This window comes from Hemitrygon akajei, unplaced genomic scaffold, assembly GCF_048418815.1.
Source record: "Hemitrygon akajei unplaced genomic scaffold, sHemAka1.3 Scf000170, whole genome shotgun sequence".
Classification (NCBI taxonomy): domain Eukaryota; kingdom Metazoa; phylum Chordata; class Chondrichthyes; order Myliobatiformes; family Dasyatidae; genus Hemitrygon; species Hemitrygon akajei.
Genome location: NW_027332056.1, coordinates 38,717 through 54,215, shown reverse-complemented (window position 1 = coordinate 54,215; position 15,499 = coordinate 38,717). Strand labels below are relative to the sequence as shown.

General features: G+C 48.2%; 1 long non-coding RNA gene across 1 annotated transcript; it reads left to right on the top strand.

Moving 5' to 3' along the window:
- The first annotated feature begins 13,442 nt into the window (after positions 1 to 13,442).
- Positions 13,443 to 14,093, top strand: LOC140724176 (uncharacterized). The gene is made up of 3 exons (XR_012098055.1): positions 13,443 to 13,561; positions 13,897 to 13,919; positions 14,008 to 14,093. It is a non-coding gene; the product is annotated as an uncharacterized lncRNA (long non-coding RNA).
- The last annotated feature ends 1,406 nt before the right edge of the window (positions 14,094 to 15,499 follow it).

Sequence of the window (15,499 nt, the reverse complement as noted above, 5' to 3'; positions counted from 1 at the left end):
GAGGCTTCAGTTGTTTCCTCTGTAGCGATGGGGGCTGAGGGGAGACCAGAGGCAGACTGAGGCTGAGTAGAGATCTGAGAGAAGAGAACCGGCATCGTTTGTTCACCAGGAGAATATCTCAATTACCAGAGGACGTGATTTCAAGGTGAGTGTGGGACAGTTCAAAGACGATGTGCGGCCGAAGTTTCTTTTTTACACAGAGCGCGCTGCGTGCCTGGAATGTTCCGCTGCGGCTACTGGCGGGTTCGATACCACAAGGGTTTTAAAGAGGCTTTTTCACAGACACGTGCAGGGAACGGAGGGATCCGGACATTGTCCAGGAAAAATGGATTCATATTAGGTTTCGTTGGATTAATTATTTCGGCAGAACATCGCGGTGTTCGGGGCCTCTTCCTCTGCCGTATCACTCGGTTGTCAGTGAATTTTTACTGCGCCCTCTCTGGCTTTCTCAGAGCCGTCCTGTTGCTGGGAGACCGGAACCGCACACAACACTCCCAGTGCAGTCACGTGACGGCCCGTACTACTGTTAGGTGACGTCGTGACTCCTGTACCACGTCACCGCCCTGTCTATCAATGTTTATCTTTGCCCCGGTACTCCATGAGGTCGTGCCTTTCCCCATCTTTCCCCACCCCACATTGACTTTCTCTGCCCCCCTCCCCATCCTTTGCTCCATTCTGTATCGCTTGTTCCCCGCGTTTCTTCCTCCCTCTCTTTCACACACACACTTACACACAAACACGTTATCTCCATCATCCTACTGTCCTTCATCCCGCATCCAAAAAATCGCCACTTCATCCACTTTGTCTCAAACTCTGTCCGCACCCCTTCCCCATTTGCACCACTTTCCACTATCTCCACTTTCTGTCCATGTTCCCTCACCCTCTCTTTCTCTCCATCTCTTGTCTCCCACTGTCACCTACTCTCCCCTCCCCCTCCCTTCACCTATATTCGCCTCTTCCTCCTCATCGCTTCTACTCACTCTGCGCCTCTTTCCCCAGTTCCCCTTAATCCTTTCTCGCCCTTCCCTTCCCTGTTACCCTCTCTTCCCCGTCGCAGTTTATCTCGGATCCCGAATCTATCACTCTCTGCCCCCTTTCTCTTTTTTCCTCAGTTCTCACTCCTTGTTCCGCTCACCCTCTTCCAAACTCCTTCCCAAATTCTCCACTCTGCTCCACTGTCCTCTCTCTCTCCCTTCCTCCCCTCTCTCTCTTTTTCCCTCTCTCTCTCCCGTAACTCTGTCTCTCACTCTCTCTCTACACAGATACTTTTCCTCAATTTCTCTATCTCCACTTTCCCTCATCCGTTCTCTTTTACACCCTTCCACTCTTTCCTCCAAAAATTCTTCCCTACACAGTCACTAACCTGCATCTTTCACTTATTGTCTCTTACTCCGTTTATGCCTAACCTTTCGCTTCCCTCTCGTTTGCTCCCCAATACCCCCTTTCCTGTAGCTTGCTGTCTCCGCCACCCACCCGTCCAAACCAGCACCCCTCCCCCACCCCGCACTGTGATGACGGTTTTACACACTCAGTGGAATACAGTTGTTGTATAACTTCTCGTCGGTTGGAAAGATTCAATGTTCTCTCAGAAGATAAAGGCATGTGGTTTCCGGGAGAGGCCTGTTTGTTTCCGTTTAGTGTGCTGCAGAATAGGCGGCGGAGGAGTCTGGAGAAGGGGGAAGAGAGAGGGTAAGTGAGTATGTAAGAGAGGCGAGAGAGGGAGAGAGAAGAGAGAGACGAGAGGCAGAGAGTGACAGGCAGAGAGAGAGAAGGGGGAGAGAGAGGAGAGGAGAGGTGAGCGTAAATTGGGACAGTTGTTTTCAATGAATCAAGGTACAGTGATAACTTTTGATTCGCATCCCGTCCATAAAGATCAATTCATCATCTCGAGACTGGGAGTGCGGGGTCGCGAAATGTAAGGGGACAATTAATTAACTTAACGAATCATACAGACCAATTAATCACGACACTGCATTAGGGAGATTGTGAAGTTAGTGGTCCATCTCTCAGGAAGTCTCAATGTTCGACGTGTGTGGGGTCTTTGATAATGTGGACTGTTTTATTGAGGCAGAGAGATGTGTAAACAGTGTCCACAGTTTCCATGGTGTACTGAACTTGTTCACAGCTCTCTGCAGTGTTTCCGGTGGGGGCCAGTGCTGTTGCCGTGACAACACGACTAGTTTCCGCACAGGATGTGTTCTGTAAAAATAGATGATGGTCGTCCAGGAGGCACCGACTTTCTTCAGCCTCTGGAAGAAGCAGAGATGCCGCTGAGATTTCTTAGCGATAGTGTCCTTGTGGCTGGACAAGGACAGGCTGTTAGTGGCGTTCACTCTCAGGAGATTGGAGCTCTCAACCCCCTTATCCTCTGCCGTTGATGTAAACAGGAATGTCTGCATCGCCCCGGCTGACTTCCTGTTGTCAGTAACCAGCTCTATTGTGTTGGTGAAATGGAGGGGGTGGGGAGTGTTGATACCAGGTCACAAAGCTCTCCAGCTCCGACCCGACACGCGGGTGGAGAAGGTTTACAGGAGTAAATTCCAACCGTGTGCAAACAGCACTGACTCTGTGAACACGGGTGGAACTGTCCAGACGGACTGAAGGGTCTATTTACGCGCTTTCCCCGAATCACTCATATGAAACATATTCCTCCCGCGCCCTCCTCATCCAGCCGAAAGGCTTTATCTGCTGTCACTTCTGCAGGATACGGATTTACTCAACTTCCGGTGACTCTGATTCATTGTCAAACCCTCAGCGGAGAGGGAGGGAGAGGGCGAGGGGAAGTATCAGTCCATTGGGAAGAGGGAGAAACAGTTGAGGGAATTGGGAAGGGGGCGAGGGAGGAGGCAGACTAAGGGATGACGAGATGTGGGGAGAAGTAAGTGTGTAGAAGGAGGAGAGATAGAACGGGTAAAGAGCTCGTGGGAAGTTGAGAAGCAGGAGATACTGGGAAGATGGAGAAACAGGACTGAATGGAACCAGACAGGAGAGGAAGTTCACTCTCACCCTCTCCATCTCCCTCTCCCTATCCGTCCCCCTCTCTCACTCCCCTCCTCTCTCTCCCTCTTCCCCTCTCTCTGTCTCCCCCTCCCTCTCTTTCTTCAACTCTCTCTCTCTCTCTCCGCTGTCTCCCTCCCTCTCCCCTTCTCTCCCTCTCTATCACTCTCTGTCCCTCTCTCTCCCCTTCTCTCTGCCTGTCTGTCTCTCTCTCTCACTCTCTCTCCCCCTCTCTCTGTCTCCCTCTCACTCTCTCTGACTCTCTCTCTCTGTCTCACTCTCACTCTCTCTGTTCCGTATTCGCGCTCTGTCTCTCTCACTCTCTGTTCCTCTCCCTCCCTCTCTCTTTGTTCCTCTCCCTGTCTCTCTCCATCTCCCTCTCACTGTTCCTCTCTCTGTGTCTGTCTCTGTCTCTGTCTCTATTTATCTCTCTCACTGTCTCCCCCTCTCTCTCTGTCTCCCCCCCTCTCTGTTCCTCACACGCTCTCTGTCTCTCTCTCACACTCTGTTCCTTTCTCTCTCTCTCTCTCTCTCTCTCTCTCTCTCTCTCTCTCTCTCTCTCTCTCTCTCTCTCTCTCTCTCTCTCTCTCTCTCTCTCTCTCTCTCTCTCTCTCTCTCTCTCTCTCTCTCTCTCTCCCTCCCTCCCTCTCCCCCCCCCCTCTCTCTGTCAGTGTACTATAAATGCACGGATGGAGGAAAGGATATGCAGTCTGGGAGAAAGGCGGAGCTGGGGTCACTGAACGAAGCTAATGCCGATACAATCAATTCCTGACTCGATCAGCTTCACTCCTCCCTCTCCATCTCCGTCTAACTCTTTCCCCTCTCTCCGTGGCCGAAGTACAGATGTGACAGTGGTGAGGAGAGAAAGAGAGTGAGGGAGAGAGATGTTAAGAGACAAAGGGTAGACTATGGGGGGGGGGAGAATGGGAGAGTGCGGAAAAGTAGGTTGAAGAGGGTGAGAGTGGGATGAGCGAGTGGGGGGCCGTGATAGAGGGTGAAGAGAGGCACCGAGAGAAGGTGGAAGAAGGTGGTTAAGAACGTGATCAGCGATAGAGGGTGGGGAGGCAGAGAGGTAGAACAATTTTACGTGAAATTTGGGCAAAGGAGAGCAGGAGAGCGGGAACAGGGGTGTGATAGAGAGGGAGGGAAGGAGAGAGAGAGAGAAAAGAAGGCGTGGTCTATCGTGGAGGCGAGAGAGATGGAGAGGGCTGGAATGGAGGAGAGTGTGGGAGTGATTGTGAGAGTAATACAGGGGAGAGGTTTGTGTGTGTGTGAGAGAGAGTGATAAAGGGGGAGAGAGAGACTGCAATGAACAGTCGGGGTGAGAGAGGGACAGAGGGAGTGAGAGCGCGTGGGAGAGATGGGTAAGAATGGAGGAAGGGAGAGAGGTGCAGGAAATGGGAAAGGAAAGGGACAGAGAGGAGGAGGTGTAACGGAGAACAACACACACAAAATGCTGGAGGAACTCAGCAGGTCAGGCAACCTCTATGGAAAATAATAAAGAGTGGACGTGTCGGACCGAGATCAGCAAGATGAGAGGATTCGATCAGTGGGGGGTGGGAACTTTCCGAGGATGCTGCGGGATTGTTTGTTGGATTACAGTAAGTGAGAAGTACAATATATAATGAAAAACACAATCCCAAGTCTAAAACAAAGAGCGAAGGAATTGATGACGAAACAAGTGATACGAACAATCTACTAAACAAGTGTAAACAGAGCAGAGAATCATTGATCTGAGAGAGGGGGTGTAGAGCGGGTAAGGGGGTGAGGGGAGAGTGGGGGAGACTGGAGAGGGGTGGAGAAAGGGGAAAAGGGAAGGGGAGAGGGAGGGAAGAGAGGGGTGAGAGTGAAAGAAAGAACGTGGGGAGAGAGGGTTCAATAGGAGAATGGGGTATACTGGGGAGGGAAGAGTGAAGCAGAAAGCTGGGAGAGAGTGGGCTAGTGTGGAAGAGGGAAGGAGATTGTGAGAGAGAGGCGAGAGTGAGTTCAGAAAGCTGAGAGGGGGAGAAGAGAATGGTTGGGAGTGAAAGCGAGGTTTGTAGGCAAGGGAGGGGGGAAGGACAGAAATGGATGGGTATGGAGTGGGAGGTGCCGCACCTCATCTTGCCTTGATGACGGATGCTGCTTTTCCTTTTGCTAAGGCAGAGGTTGATGGACGTTCGATCGGTCAGGGCATGAAAGGATACGCGGCGAAGGCAGGAAAATGGGGCTGGGAGGGAAAATGGATTTACAATGATGAAGTGGCAGAGCAGTTTTGATGGGCCAAATGGCCTAATTCTGCTTCTGTCTCTCATGGTCTTATGGTCCAAGAGCAGCCTCCCATTCAATGAGAGCAAGAGCAATGAACTGGGTATGGACTTTGGAGGAGGAAACAGGAACTCATGATGCAATCCTCATCGGGGCTCAAAGGTGGAGACGTTCAGCAACTTTAAATTCCACAGTGTTAACGTTTCAGAGGATCTGTCCCGAGCCCGGGACACAAGTGCAATTACAAGAAAGCAGGAACTGTCTGTCCTTGCTTAGAAGCTTGCGTGGATTCAGAATGACATCTAAAACCCTGACAAACTTCGACAGATGTGTGGTGGGGAGCATGTTCAGTGGTTGCATCATGGCTTGGTATGGAAACACCAAAGCCCTTGAAAGGAAAATCCGACTAGAAATAGCGGATATGGCCCAGTACATCACAGGTAAAACTCTCCTCACAACTGAGCACATCTCTGTGGAGTGCTGTCGCTGGAAATCAGCATCCATCATCAAGGACCCCCACCACACAGGCCATGCTCTCTTCTCAATGCTGCCATCAGGAAGAAGGTGCATGAGCCTCAGGAGCCTCAACCCCAGGTTCAGGAACAGTTATTACACTCAACCAACAGGTCCTGAACAAGAGGGGATAATTTTACTCAAATTAACTTGCCCCATCACTAAACTATTCCCACAACCGATGGACACAATCAACAGCTCTTCATCTCATGTTCTTGATGTTTATTTCTGGGTTATTTATTAGTTTTATTCTTTTGTAATTGAATTTGGTGTCTTTTGCACACAGTTTGTTTTGTTTGTCCTGTTGGAGGAGATCTTTCATTCATCTTACAATGGTTCTTGAGTTTACTGCATTTACAATATAAACAAATCCCAGGATTATACATGGTGACATGCGTATACTTTAATAATAAATTCACTTTGCACATTTTAAATTGTACATTTCAATTTGTAAATAACTCTCTGAAACACAAGAGCGGGTTGTGAGCTCAGTCTGCTGGGTGAATTATTTTGTTCTGATCCGAATGGTCGGCCCAACACTGTAACCCGTCTTTCGAGGCACACCAATTACTGGAAATATTCCTGCATCAAACTGGAAAGCCTCAAATACTCTGTCTCTCTGCTCAAGCGTGCGAACACTCGTAGACACACACACACACACACACACACACACACACACATACACACACACACACACACACACACACACACACACACACACACACACACACACACACACACACACACACACACACACACACACACACACACACACAAACCCCAAAACGTTGACAATCATACCAGTGCCCAAAAATACCAGGGTGACCTGCCTCAACGACTATCGCCCAGTGACGCTCACTACTGTGATGAAGTGCTTTGTGGGGTTGGTCATGGTCAATCAACTCCTGTCTGTGTGCAGGGACCCACTGCAATTTGCCAATCGCAACAATCTGTCAACAGTTCTCACTGCTCACACTCGGCCTTAGATCACCAGGATAAAAGCAATTTGGGCTGTTGATAACAGCCCAGTGTTCAACACAATCAGACCCTCAATTGTAATCAACAATCTCCAAAACCTGGGCCTCTGTACCTCCTTCTGCAACTGGATATTCACCAGGAGACTCCAGTCTGTGTGGATCAGAAATAACATCTCCTCCTTGCTGACAATCAACACTGGCACACCTCAACGATGCGTGCTCAGCCCACTGCTCTACTCTCTCTACACCACGTCTGTGTGGCTAGGCTCATCTATAAACTTGCCGATGACACAACTATTGTTGCTGGAATTTCAGATAGTGACGAGGAGGAGTACAGGAGTGAGATAGATCAGCATGTTGAGTGGTGTCACAGCAACAACCTTGCACTCAGCATCATTAAAACAAAGGAATTGATTGTGGATTCAGAAAGGGGAAGTCGAGGGAACACACATCAGTCCTCATCGTGGGATCAGAAGTGAAAAGGGTGAGCAGTTTCCATTTCCTGCCTGTCAACATCTCTGAGGAACTATCCTGGGCCCAAGATGTTGATGCAGTTACAATGAAGGCACAACATCGGCTATATTTCATACGGAGATTGAGGGGAATCGGTCTGTCACTAAAGACACTTGCAAATTTCTACAGATGTACTGTGGAGAGCATTCTAACTGGTTGCATTACTGCCTGGTGTGGAGAGGCCACTGCACAGGATCGGAAAATGCTGCAGAAAGTTGTAAACTCAGCCAGCTCCTTCATGGGCACTGGACTCCACAGTATCCAGGACACAGTCAAAAAGGTGGCATCCATCATTAAGGACCCACAACACCCAGGACATGCCTTCTTCTCATTGCTACCATCAAGGAGGATGTACAGGGGCCTGGAGACACACTCACCGGCTCAGGAACAGCTTCTTTCCCACTGTCAGATTTCCGAATGGGCAAAGAACCCAAGGACACCCCCTCAGTATTTTCCCTCTCGTTTGCACTACATTATAAATATAATTTTACGCATACTAATTGTAATCTATAGTTTTATTACTAAATATTGCAGTGTACTGCAGACACAAAGAAACACATTTCACCACATATGCCGGTGATATTAAACCTGATTCTGATACACAAACACACACAGCTGGGCTCAGACATACAACACTCCCACATTCCTCCCTTTGTGACACCCTGCTTGCGCCGTGGGCCCCGGTATGAAGATCAAACTGTTGCAACACCTGCCCTTTAAATTCATGGCTGAGGCTGTGTTGTGTCTGTTCACTGTTTGAGTTCGATATTAAATGAAGAGCATTGAATGGGAAGGAAGGTTTGAACATAAGAATAAAGATCTCCTCTGATGGTATGTGGGGTCCTGGTGAGAGGCCTAGACAGTGTAGATATAGAAAGGATGTTTCCCATGATGGGGGAGTCTAGGACAAGAGGGCACTGCCTCATGATAGAGGGGCGTCCTTTCAAAATAGAGATGCAAAGAAATGTCTTTAGACAAAGGTTGGTGAATTTGTGGAATTTGTTGCCACATGAAGCTGTGGAGGCCAGGTCGTTGGGTGTATTTAACGCAGAGATTGACAGCTTCTTGGTTGGACATGACATCAAAGGTTACGGGGAGAAGGCCGGGATCTGGGGTTGGGGAGGAGATTTAAAACAAAGGATTGGCCATGATTGATGGTGGAGTAGACTAGATGGGCCTGATGGCCTCATTCTGCTCTTCTGTCTTACGGTTCTTATGGTCTTATGGACTATTTTCTAAATGGGGAGAAATTTCAAAAATTGAGATGCAAAAGGATTTGGGAGTCCTTGCGCAGGATTCATCGAAGGTTAATTTGCAGGAGTCTGTGGTGAGGAAGGCATATGCGATGTCACCATTCATTTGAAGGGGACAAGACTATAAATGCAAAGATGTAATGTTGAGTCTGTATAAAGAACTGGTGAAGCCTCACTTGGAGTATTCAGAGCAGTTTTGTGCCCCTTATCTTGGAAAGGGTGTGCTGAAACTTGACAGAGTTCAAATGTGGTTCATGAAAATGACTCCAGGATTAAATGGCTTGTTATATGAAAATTGTTCGATGGCTCTGGGTCTGAATTCACTGGAATTCAGAAGAATGAGGGGTGACCTAATTGAAACCTATTGAATACTGAGAGAGCTTGATGGAGTGAATGTGGAGAAGGTGCTTCCTCTGGTGGGCATGTCTAAGGACACAGCCTCAGAATAGAAGGGTGTCCTTTTGGAACGGAGATGAGGAGATTTTCTGTAGCAGGGAGAACTGAATCTGTGGATATCTTTGCCTTAGGCAGCTTGCGAGGCCAATTCATTATGTATTTTTAAGACAGAGGTTGATTGATTCTTGATTGGTCAGGGCATGACGGGATACAGGGAGGGGGAGGGGAAGACAGGCGATTGCTGTAGAGAGGGGAAAATGGATCGGCCATGATGAAATGGCTGAGCAGACATGATATGGAAAATGGTCTTATGGTCTAATACAAGAATAAAAATCTCCTCTGAAGGTATATGGGGTCCTGTTGAGAGCCTGCGTGGAACACTGTGCACAGGTCTGGTCCCCGTCCCAGAGGCAGTCTATCAGATAAAGGGAATGAAGAAGTTTCCCAGATTGATTTTTGGGTTGTGGTAGTGTCCTCAGACAGATTACAATGACTGGGCCTGTCTCAAAACTAGAGAAATAAGAGGTGGTCTGACTGAAACAGGCGCAGACTCACAGCGTATTGACAGGGTAGGGGCAAGAAAGATGATTTCCCTGGGGGGTGGGGGTGGGAGATCAACAAGGGGGTCAGAGACTCAAATTCCGAGGTCACCTCGGCAGGGCTGAGATTCGGAGAGATTTCCTCACCCAGATTGTGGTGAATATTTGTAATCTTCTCCACAAGTTTTCTAAATTCAAAAATCAAATTTCGGGGCTCAGTGATGATGGGAACGTTGCAGGAAAGTGGCGCTGATGTTAAAGATCGAGTATTCTGAGGAAAGGGTAGAACAGGCGCAACGGGCCGAATGGCCAGGCATGCTCCTGTTTCTTATTTTCGAAAGCACGAGTTTACCTTTGCGCCTTGTTCTCCCTTGGTTCTCCTCCCAGCGGTGATCGCTGAATGGCTGAGAGTGTGTGAGGACGGGCTGCTACTCGGAGCTGGAGATGTCAGTCACATTTTGTTCTCAGAATCAAAGCAAGTTCCCCGAAACTCAAATTTCAAAATAAATTTTATTATCAGAGTACAGATAAATCACCACATACAACACCGAGAAGCATTTTCCTGCATTTAGAAAAAGTATAGAATAGTGACCATAACAGAAGCAGGCAGTGAAAGATCAGCCAGAGTGCTGAAGGTAACAAACTGTGCAAATGCAAATACAGAAACAGGATAAATAACAAGAGCATAAAATAACCGCAGCGGCTGCTGATGGATCTCTGGAGCTCTCACCGCTCCCCTGTGCAATCGGACAGGCTGAAGACCAAGGGAGAACAAGCCGCAAAGGTAAACTCGTGATTTAGAAAATAAGAAACAGGAGCAGGCGTTGCCATTCGGCCGGTTCTGCTGTTCTGCCCCTCATTCAGAACATGGCTGACCTTTGACCTCAGCGCCACTTTCCTGCAACGTTCCCAACATCGCCGAGCCCCTAAATATGTCAGTTTAATTTAGAAAACTTTTGGAGAAAACTCCAAATATTCACCGCACTGTGTTGGGGAAATTTCTCATCTCAGTCCTGCTGAGGTGATCTCGGATTTTGAGTCTGTGATCCCTGGTTCCACTGCCCAGCCAGGAGAAACATCATTCCTGCCCCTACCCTGTAAATACCCTGTGAGACTGTGTCTGTCTCAATCAGGAAGCTTCTCCATGTGAACCTTGTGTTAATGAAATTGGTGACAGTTCTTTCAGACCAGCAGCTTTGACCACAAGAACACCAGACAGTGGTCAGCACGGAATGTCCTGCAGTTACTGCAGGAGAAGGACTGGATGGACACAGTGGAGTGGTTCCCTGAGCAGACAGTCCAGACCATCTGGCAGAATGCCTCATCACCAGATCTCACCGACAGGCACCAGGACCTCACCTGTCTGGCGGCGAGAGGGCCCCTCCCAGTCTGATCCTTGCTGCATGCCCGGAGATCACTCCCACAGCGCGCTGCCCCGAGATTACCACAGTGGAGACGAGACGGTCACTCACCTCTTTGCGGACTGTGGGCTGGCGAAGATCTGTAGAGAAAGATGCAAGGGCCTGTGCCACAGCAGCTGCGTGACAGAAGGCTCACTGATCCTCGGGCTGCTCCCAGGACGCGCAGGAAAACGGACAGCGAGTGCTGCTGGAAGATCATCAACTCGGGGAAAGACCCCCGAAACTTGTTGGCCTGCCATCACATTGAGATGTCCGGAAAGCTGGGGTTCCCAACCTGGGGTCCACGGTTACTGGTATTTGTCTTTGGCATAAAAATGTTTGCGAAGCCCAGCCGTACAGGAATGCTGCTGACTGACACATTCCAGACTACAGGGACACCATTGGAACTACAGGGATCTTCTACACTGGCCAGGGAGTGGCCGGGTTGGCTGAGGAAGCCACACAGTTATTGTAGTAGTGAACCACCCCAGGGGGGGACATGGCTTCTCCTTTCAGCGCAGGACTTCAATCGTCTTCCAGGGGAACGTCCTTCCGACCGCAGGGATGGGGCCTTTGGAGATTCAGCTGACGTTTTTGTCGCTCTAGGTTTTTAAGAGATGGGGTTGTAAGCCATATGCCCAACCCTCCTCCGTTCGTAGCCGGGCTTAGACAGTCCATGGCGCGTTTTCTTATCTATTGTCCGTTTAATGTGTTTTTGATCCCACACTCAACAAAGAAATGGCCAGAATTTCCACTGAACACATCCAGTAAAACCATGTTCATTCCCCAAGTCTGCAGCGCGTGTAGTGGACAATCGCGGTACTGCAGGGGATCAGCAGCTCCCCGAAAGTGAAAGCATTCTGAATCAGGAAGTGCTGAGAGTTAACATGGCTTCGAAAGGATCGGTCGAGAGTTTGAGCGAGGAGGTAGTTTGTCCCGTCTGCCTGGATTTCTTCAACGATCCGGTGTCACTGGAGTGTGGACACAACTTCTGTCGCTCTTGTATCACACAGTATTGGGAAAGGGAGGAGAGAAACTCCTGCCCGGATTGTAGAGAGGTGTTTGCTGACCGCACCCTCAGGGTGAATCGGGCCTTAGCAAATCTGACTGAAAAAGTTCGAAATTTACACCTGAATCCGAAAGGGAAGGAAAGTAAACGTCACTGCGAGGAACATGAGGAAGAACTGAAGCTGTTTTGTGAAACGGACAAGACACTGATCTGTCTGGTCTGTAGAGACTCGCAGGAACACAGAGAGCACCGCTTCATGCCGATTAAAGAAGCTGTTAAAATCTACATGGTAAAAACTAACGTTAATTTAATACTTAACACATTTCCTTTGTCCGACATACCATCACACGAGCCTACATAACTAACAATTCATTCTTTGCAACTTCCGCCATCTCCAACGGGATTCAAGTATCTTTCCGTCCCACAGCCCACCCCCGCACCCCACAACTCTCCACTCTGTATATGGATCGCGCTCCACGTACTGTATCGCCTTGATCCACTCGCTCCTCCACACTGATCTCCCTCCTGACACTGACAACTGCAAGCGGGACAAGTGCTACACCTGACTCCTAACCTCCTCCCTCTTCACGATTCAGGGCCGCAAATAGCCCAGTTCCTCCCGTGTCTTCCATGGTCGATTGTCCTCTCCTATTAGATTCCTTCTTCTCCAGCCCTTTGCCGCTTCCACCTGTCCCCTCCTAGCTTCTCATTTCATCACCCTCCCCCACGTACCCCCTCACGTTGTCTCACCCGTCACCTGTCAGCTGGTTCTCATCCCCAACCTTTTTATTCTGGCTTCTGTCCCATTCCTTCCCAGTCCCAATGAAGGGTCTCATCCCGAAACACCGTCTGTTTATTTCCCCTGAATAGATGCTGCCTGACTCACTGAGTTCCTCCGGCATTTTGTGTGATAATCGGGTTTGATCACCTGTTTCTTTTGATGCATCTTTGTTTCTATTTCCTTCACTCTCTGATTTCCAGGATCAGCTAAAATCTTCCTTAGACTCTCTCACAAAAAAGAAATCAGACTTCCAGGAAAAGGAGCAGCAACAGAAAGAGAAGATTTCCGGAGTTCGGGTGAGGCTTCCTGAGCGGAATTTCTGATATTACTGTCGAGTTTTACTCCATTTAATGCAGAATAGCCGAGTATCGCAGCTCCAGTGACCTGGGTTCGATCCTGATCTCTGGTGCTGTCTGTGTGGAGTTTGCATGTTCTCCCTGTGACCAGACACATCCCAAGGACATGCTGGATGAATGGTTAATTACAATTAACCATGTGAAGGTGGGGGAGGGTGTATGTGAATCAGGTGGGAGTTAATGGGTCATTGAGGGAGAATAGGTTTCAGGAAAGCGTGAGGAAATGGAGTTGACGGGAATGTCTCAGAAGTAGTATGGACCTGAATGGACCGAATGGTCACTTTTATGTCATAAGGAAATACAACACAGCAATACAGTAAACTAACCTTCACCTTTCATTCGACAGAAACAGTCACACAGTGTTCAGTCCCACATCACATCCCAGATTGCTGAATTGCGTCGGATTATCACTGAGAAAGAGCAGAGTTTACTCAGGGATCTCAGGGAAGAAGAGAAGAGGATTCTTAATCCAATGGAGAAAAATCTTCGAGAGATTCAAGAGAATATCAGGTTTATTCAGGAGGAAATCTTGAAGTTAAAGGAGCAGATGGATCAAAAAGATGGTGTGATATTTCTCAAGGTAAGTGATTAAATTTGAATTTGTTTCTGGCAAATTGAACTAAATGAACAGTGGTATATTTGAAATTAACACAGCACAGAGGCCAATTCTACCAAATCAATTGCCGCTGCTGGTGTCCTCACACAGAGTGTTCTCCTTGCATGACGAACCTCCAATCTTTCCGCTGATGACATTCTAAATATCGGAGATTGATATTCGATCCTTTATCAGCAACATACAATCTTTAAGCAATGGATTCTCAGCATAATTAATCGTAAATTAAACTGCAATGAATCGGTCAACGATGTGGACAGTAAGTCCAAGTCTAATCAAATTTGTGTTTTTATTTATTTCAGGAGGAAGCTCGTCGGAACAGGAGGTAGGACATGCTCTTTACTGAAACCCTGCACAGATTTGTAAAATAGTTCAAAAATTTCAGTTTATCACCAGCAGTTTAATATTTACAGGATTAATGACGATATCCAGGAATTGTCAGTGACAGATGAGGCCCTGCCGGTTGGAAAATTCGTTCACCCCTATTTGTTGAACACAGTGCTGAGAGAAAAACTTGATACAATTAAGCGAGGTAACATTTACAAAGATTCATTTTTACTTATTTATGAGACACAATTAAGTTATAAGTTGAAGCAAGGATTGGCTGCGATAATGGACTGAAGGGGAACTGAAGTTTATTCCACATCAACCCCACCGACTAGGAGGCATCACTGTCACATGGTCAGCTGGAGATGTCAGACCACTGAACACACCAGCACAGGGTCACAATACAACCAATACACGGGACTGGCAGATGAACCACTGTGTTCCAATCCCAGGCAAATGCACTAACACACCAAGACATGAATTTGAATCCTACCACAGATGCTGGGAATTTAATACTGACTAAAAACGGGTATCAGTGTGGTGAATGGGATTGTCAGGAAAATACACAAGTCCTGCGTGCACTGTGAGTGCAGACTCTGACTGACGTAGGAATTCCCTCTTCTGGATCAGCAAATCTCACTGTTGTTAGAGGGAGCAGAGGGGAGCAGTAGTGATCGGGGACTGAATCGTTCGGGGAACAGACAGGAGAATCTATGGACAAGAATCAGACACCGGAATGGTATGTTGTCTCCTAGGTGCCAAGGTCAGGGACGTCTTGAATCGTGTCTGCAGCATTTTGGAGAGGGAGGGTCAAGTGCCAGCTATCATTTTGCAACTTGGGACCAATTAAATAGGAAGTAAAAGCAAAGAGGTCCTGAAAATAGAATTTGGAGAGCTTGGTAGAAAGCTCAGAAGCAGCACCCCCAGGGTTGTAATTTCTGGATTGCTGTCTGTGCCACGTGCTGGTGAGGGTAGAAACAGGATAATTTGGCAGATAAACATGGCTGAGAAGATGGTGCTGGGGACAGGGATTCAGGTTCTTGGATCATTGGGATCTGTTCTGGTGGAGGAATGACCTGCTCATAAGGGATGGGTCGCATCTCGACCCGACGGAGAAAAATATTCTCATGAGAGAGGTTTCATAGAGCTGTTGGGTAGGGTTTAAACTAATTTGGTTGGGGGGGGGGTCGGGAACTGGAGTGAAGGGATAGGACTGATGGTAAAAATGCAAAGATAGCGTGCAGTCAGACTGCCAGATAGAGCGGACAGATGCGAGGAGAAAATTGCAGCCAGCAGGGTGACTATCAGTGCATTAGGGATGCAGAATTAAAAAGGGTAGCAGATACAGTACATAAAGTGTTATATCTCAATGCATGGAGTATGAGAAATAAGGTGGATGATCTTGTTGCACTATTACAGATTGTCAGGTATGATGTTGAGGCCATCACGGAATCGTGGCTGAAGGACGGTTGTAGTTGGGAGCTGAATGTTCACGGTTACACAATGTATTGGAGGAAGGAAGGAAGGCTGATGGGGTGGCGTGGCTCTGCTGGTAAATCAGCAGCTAGATGTGACATA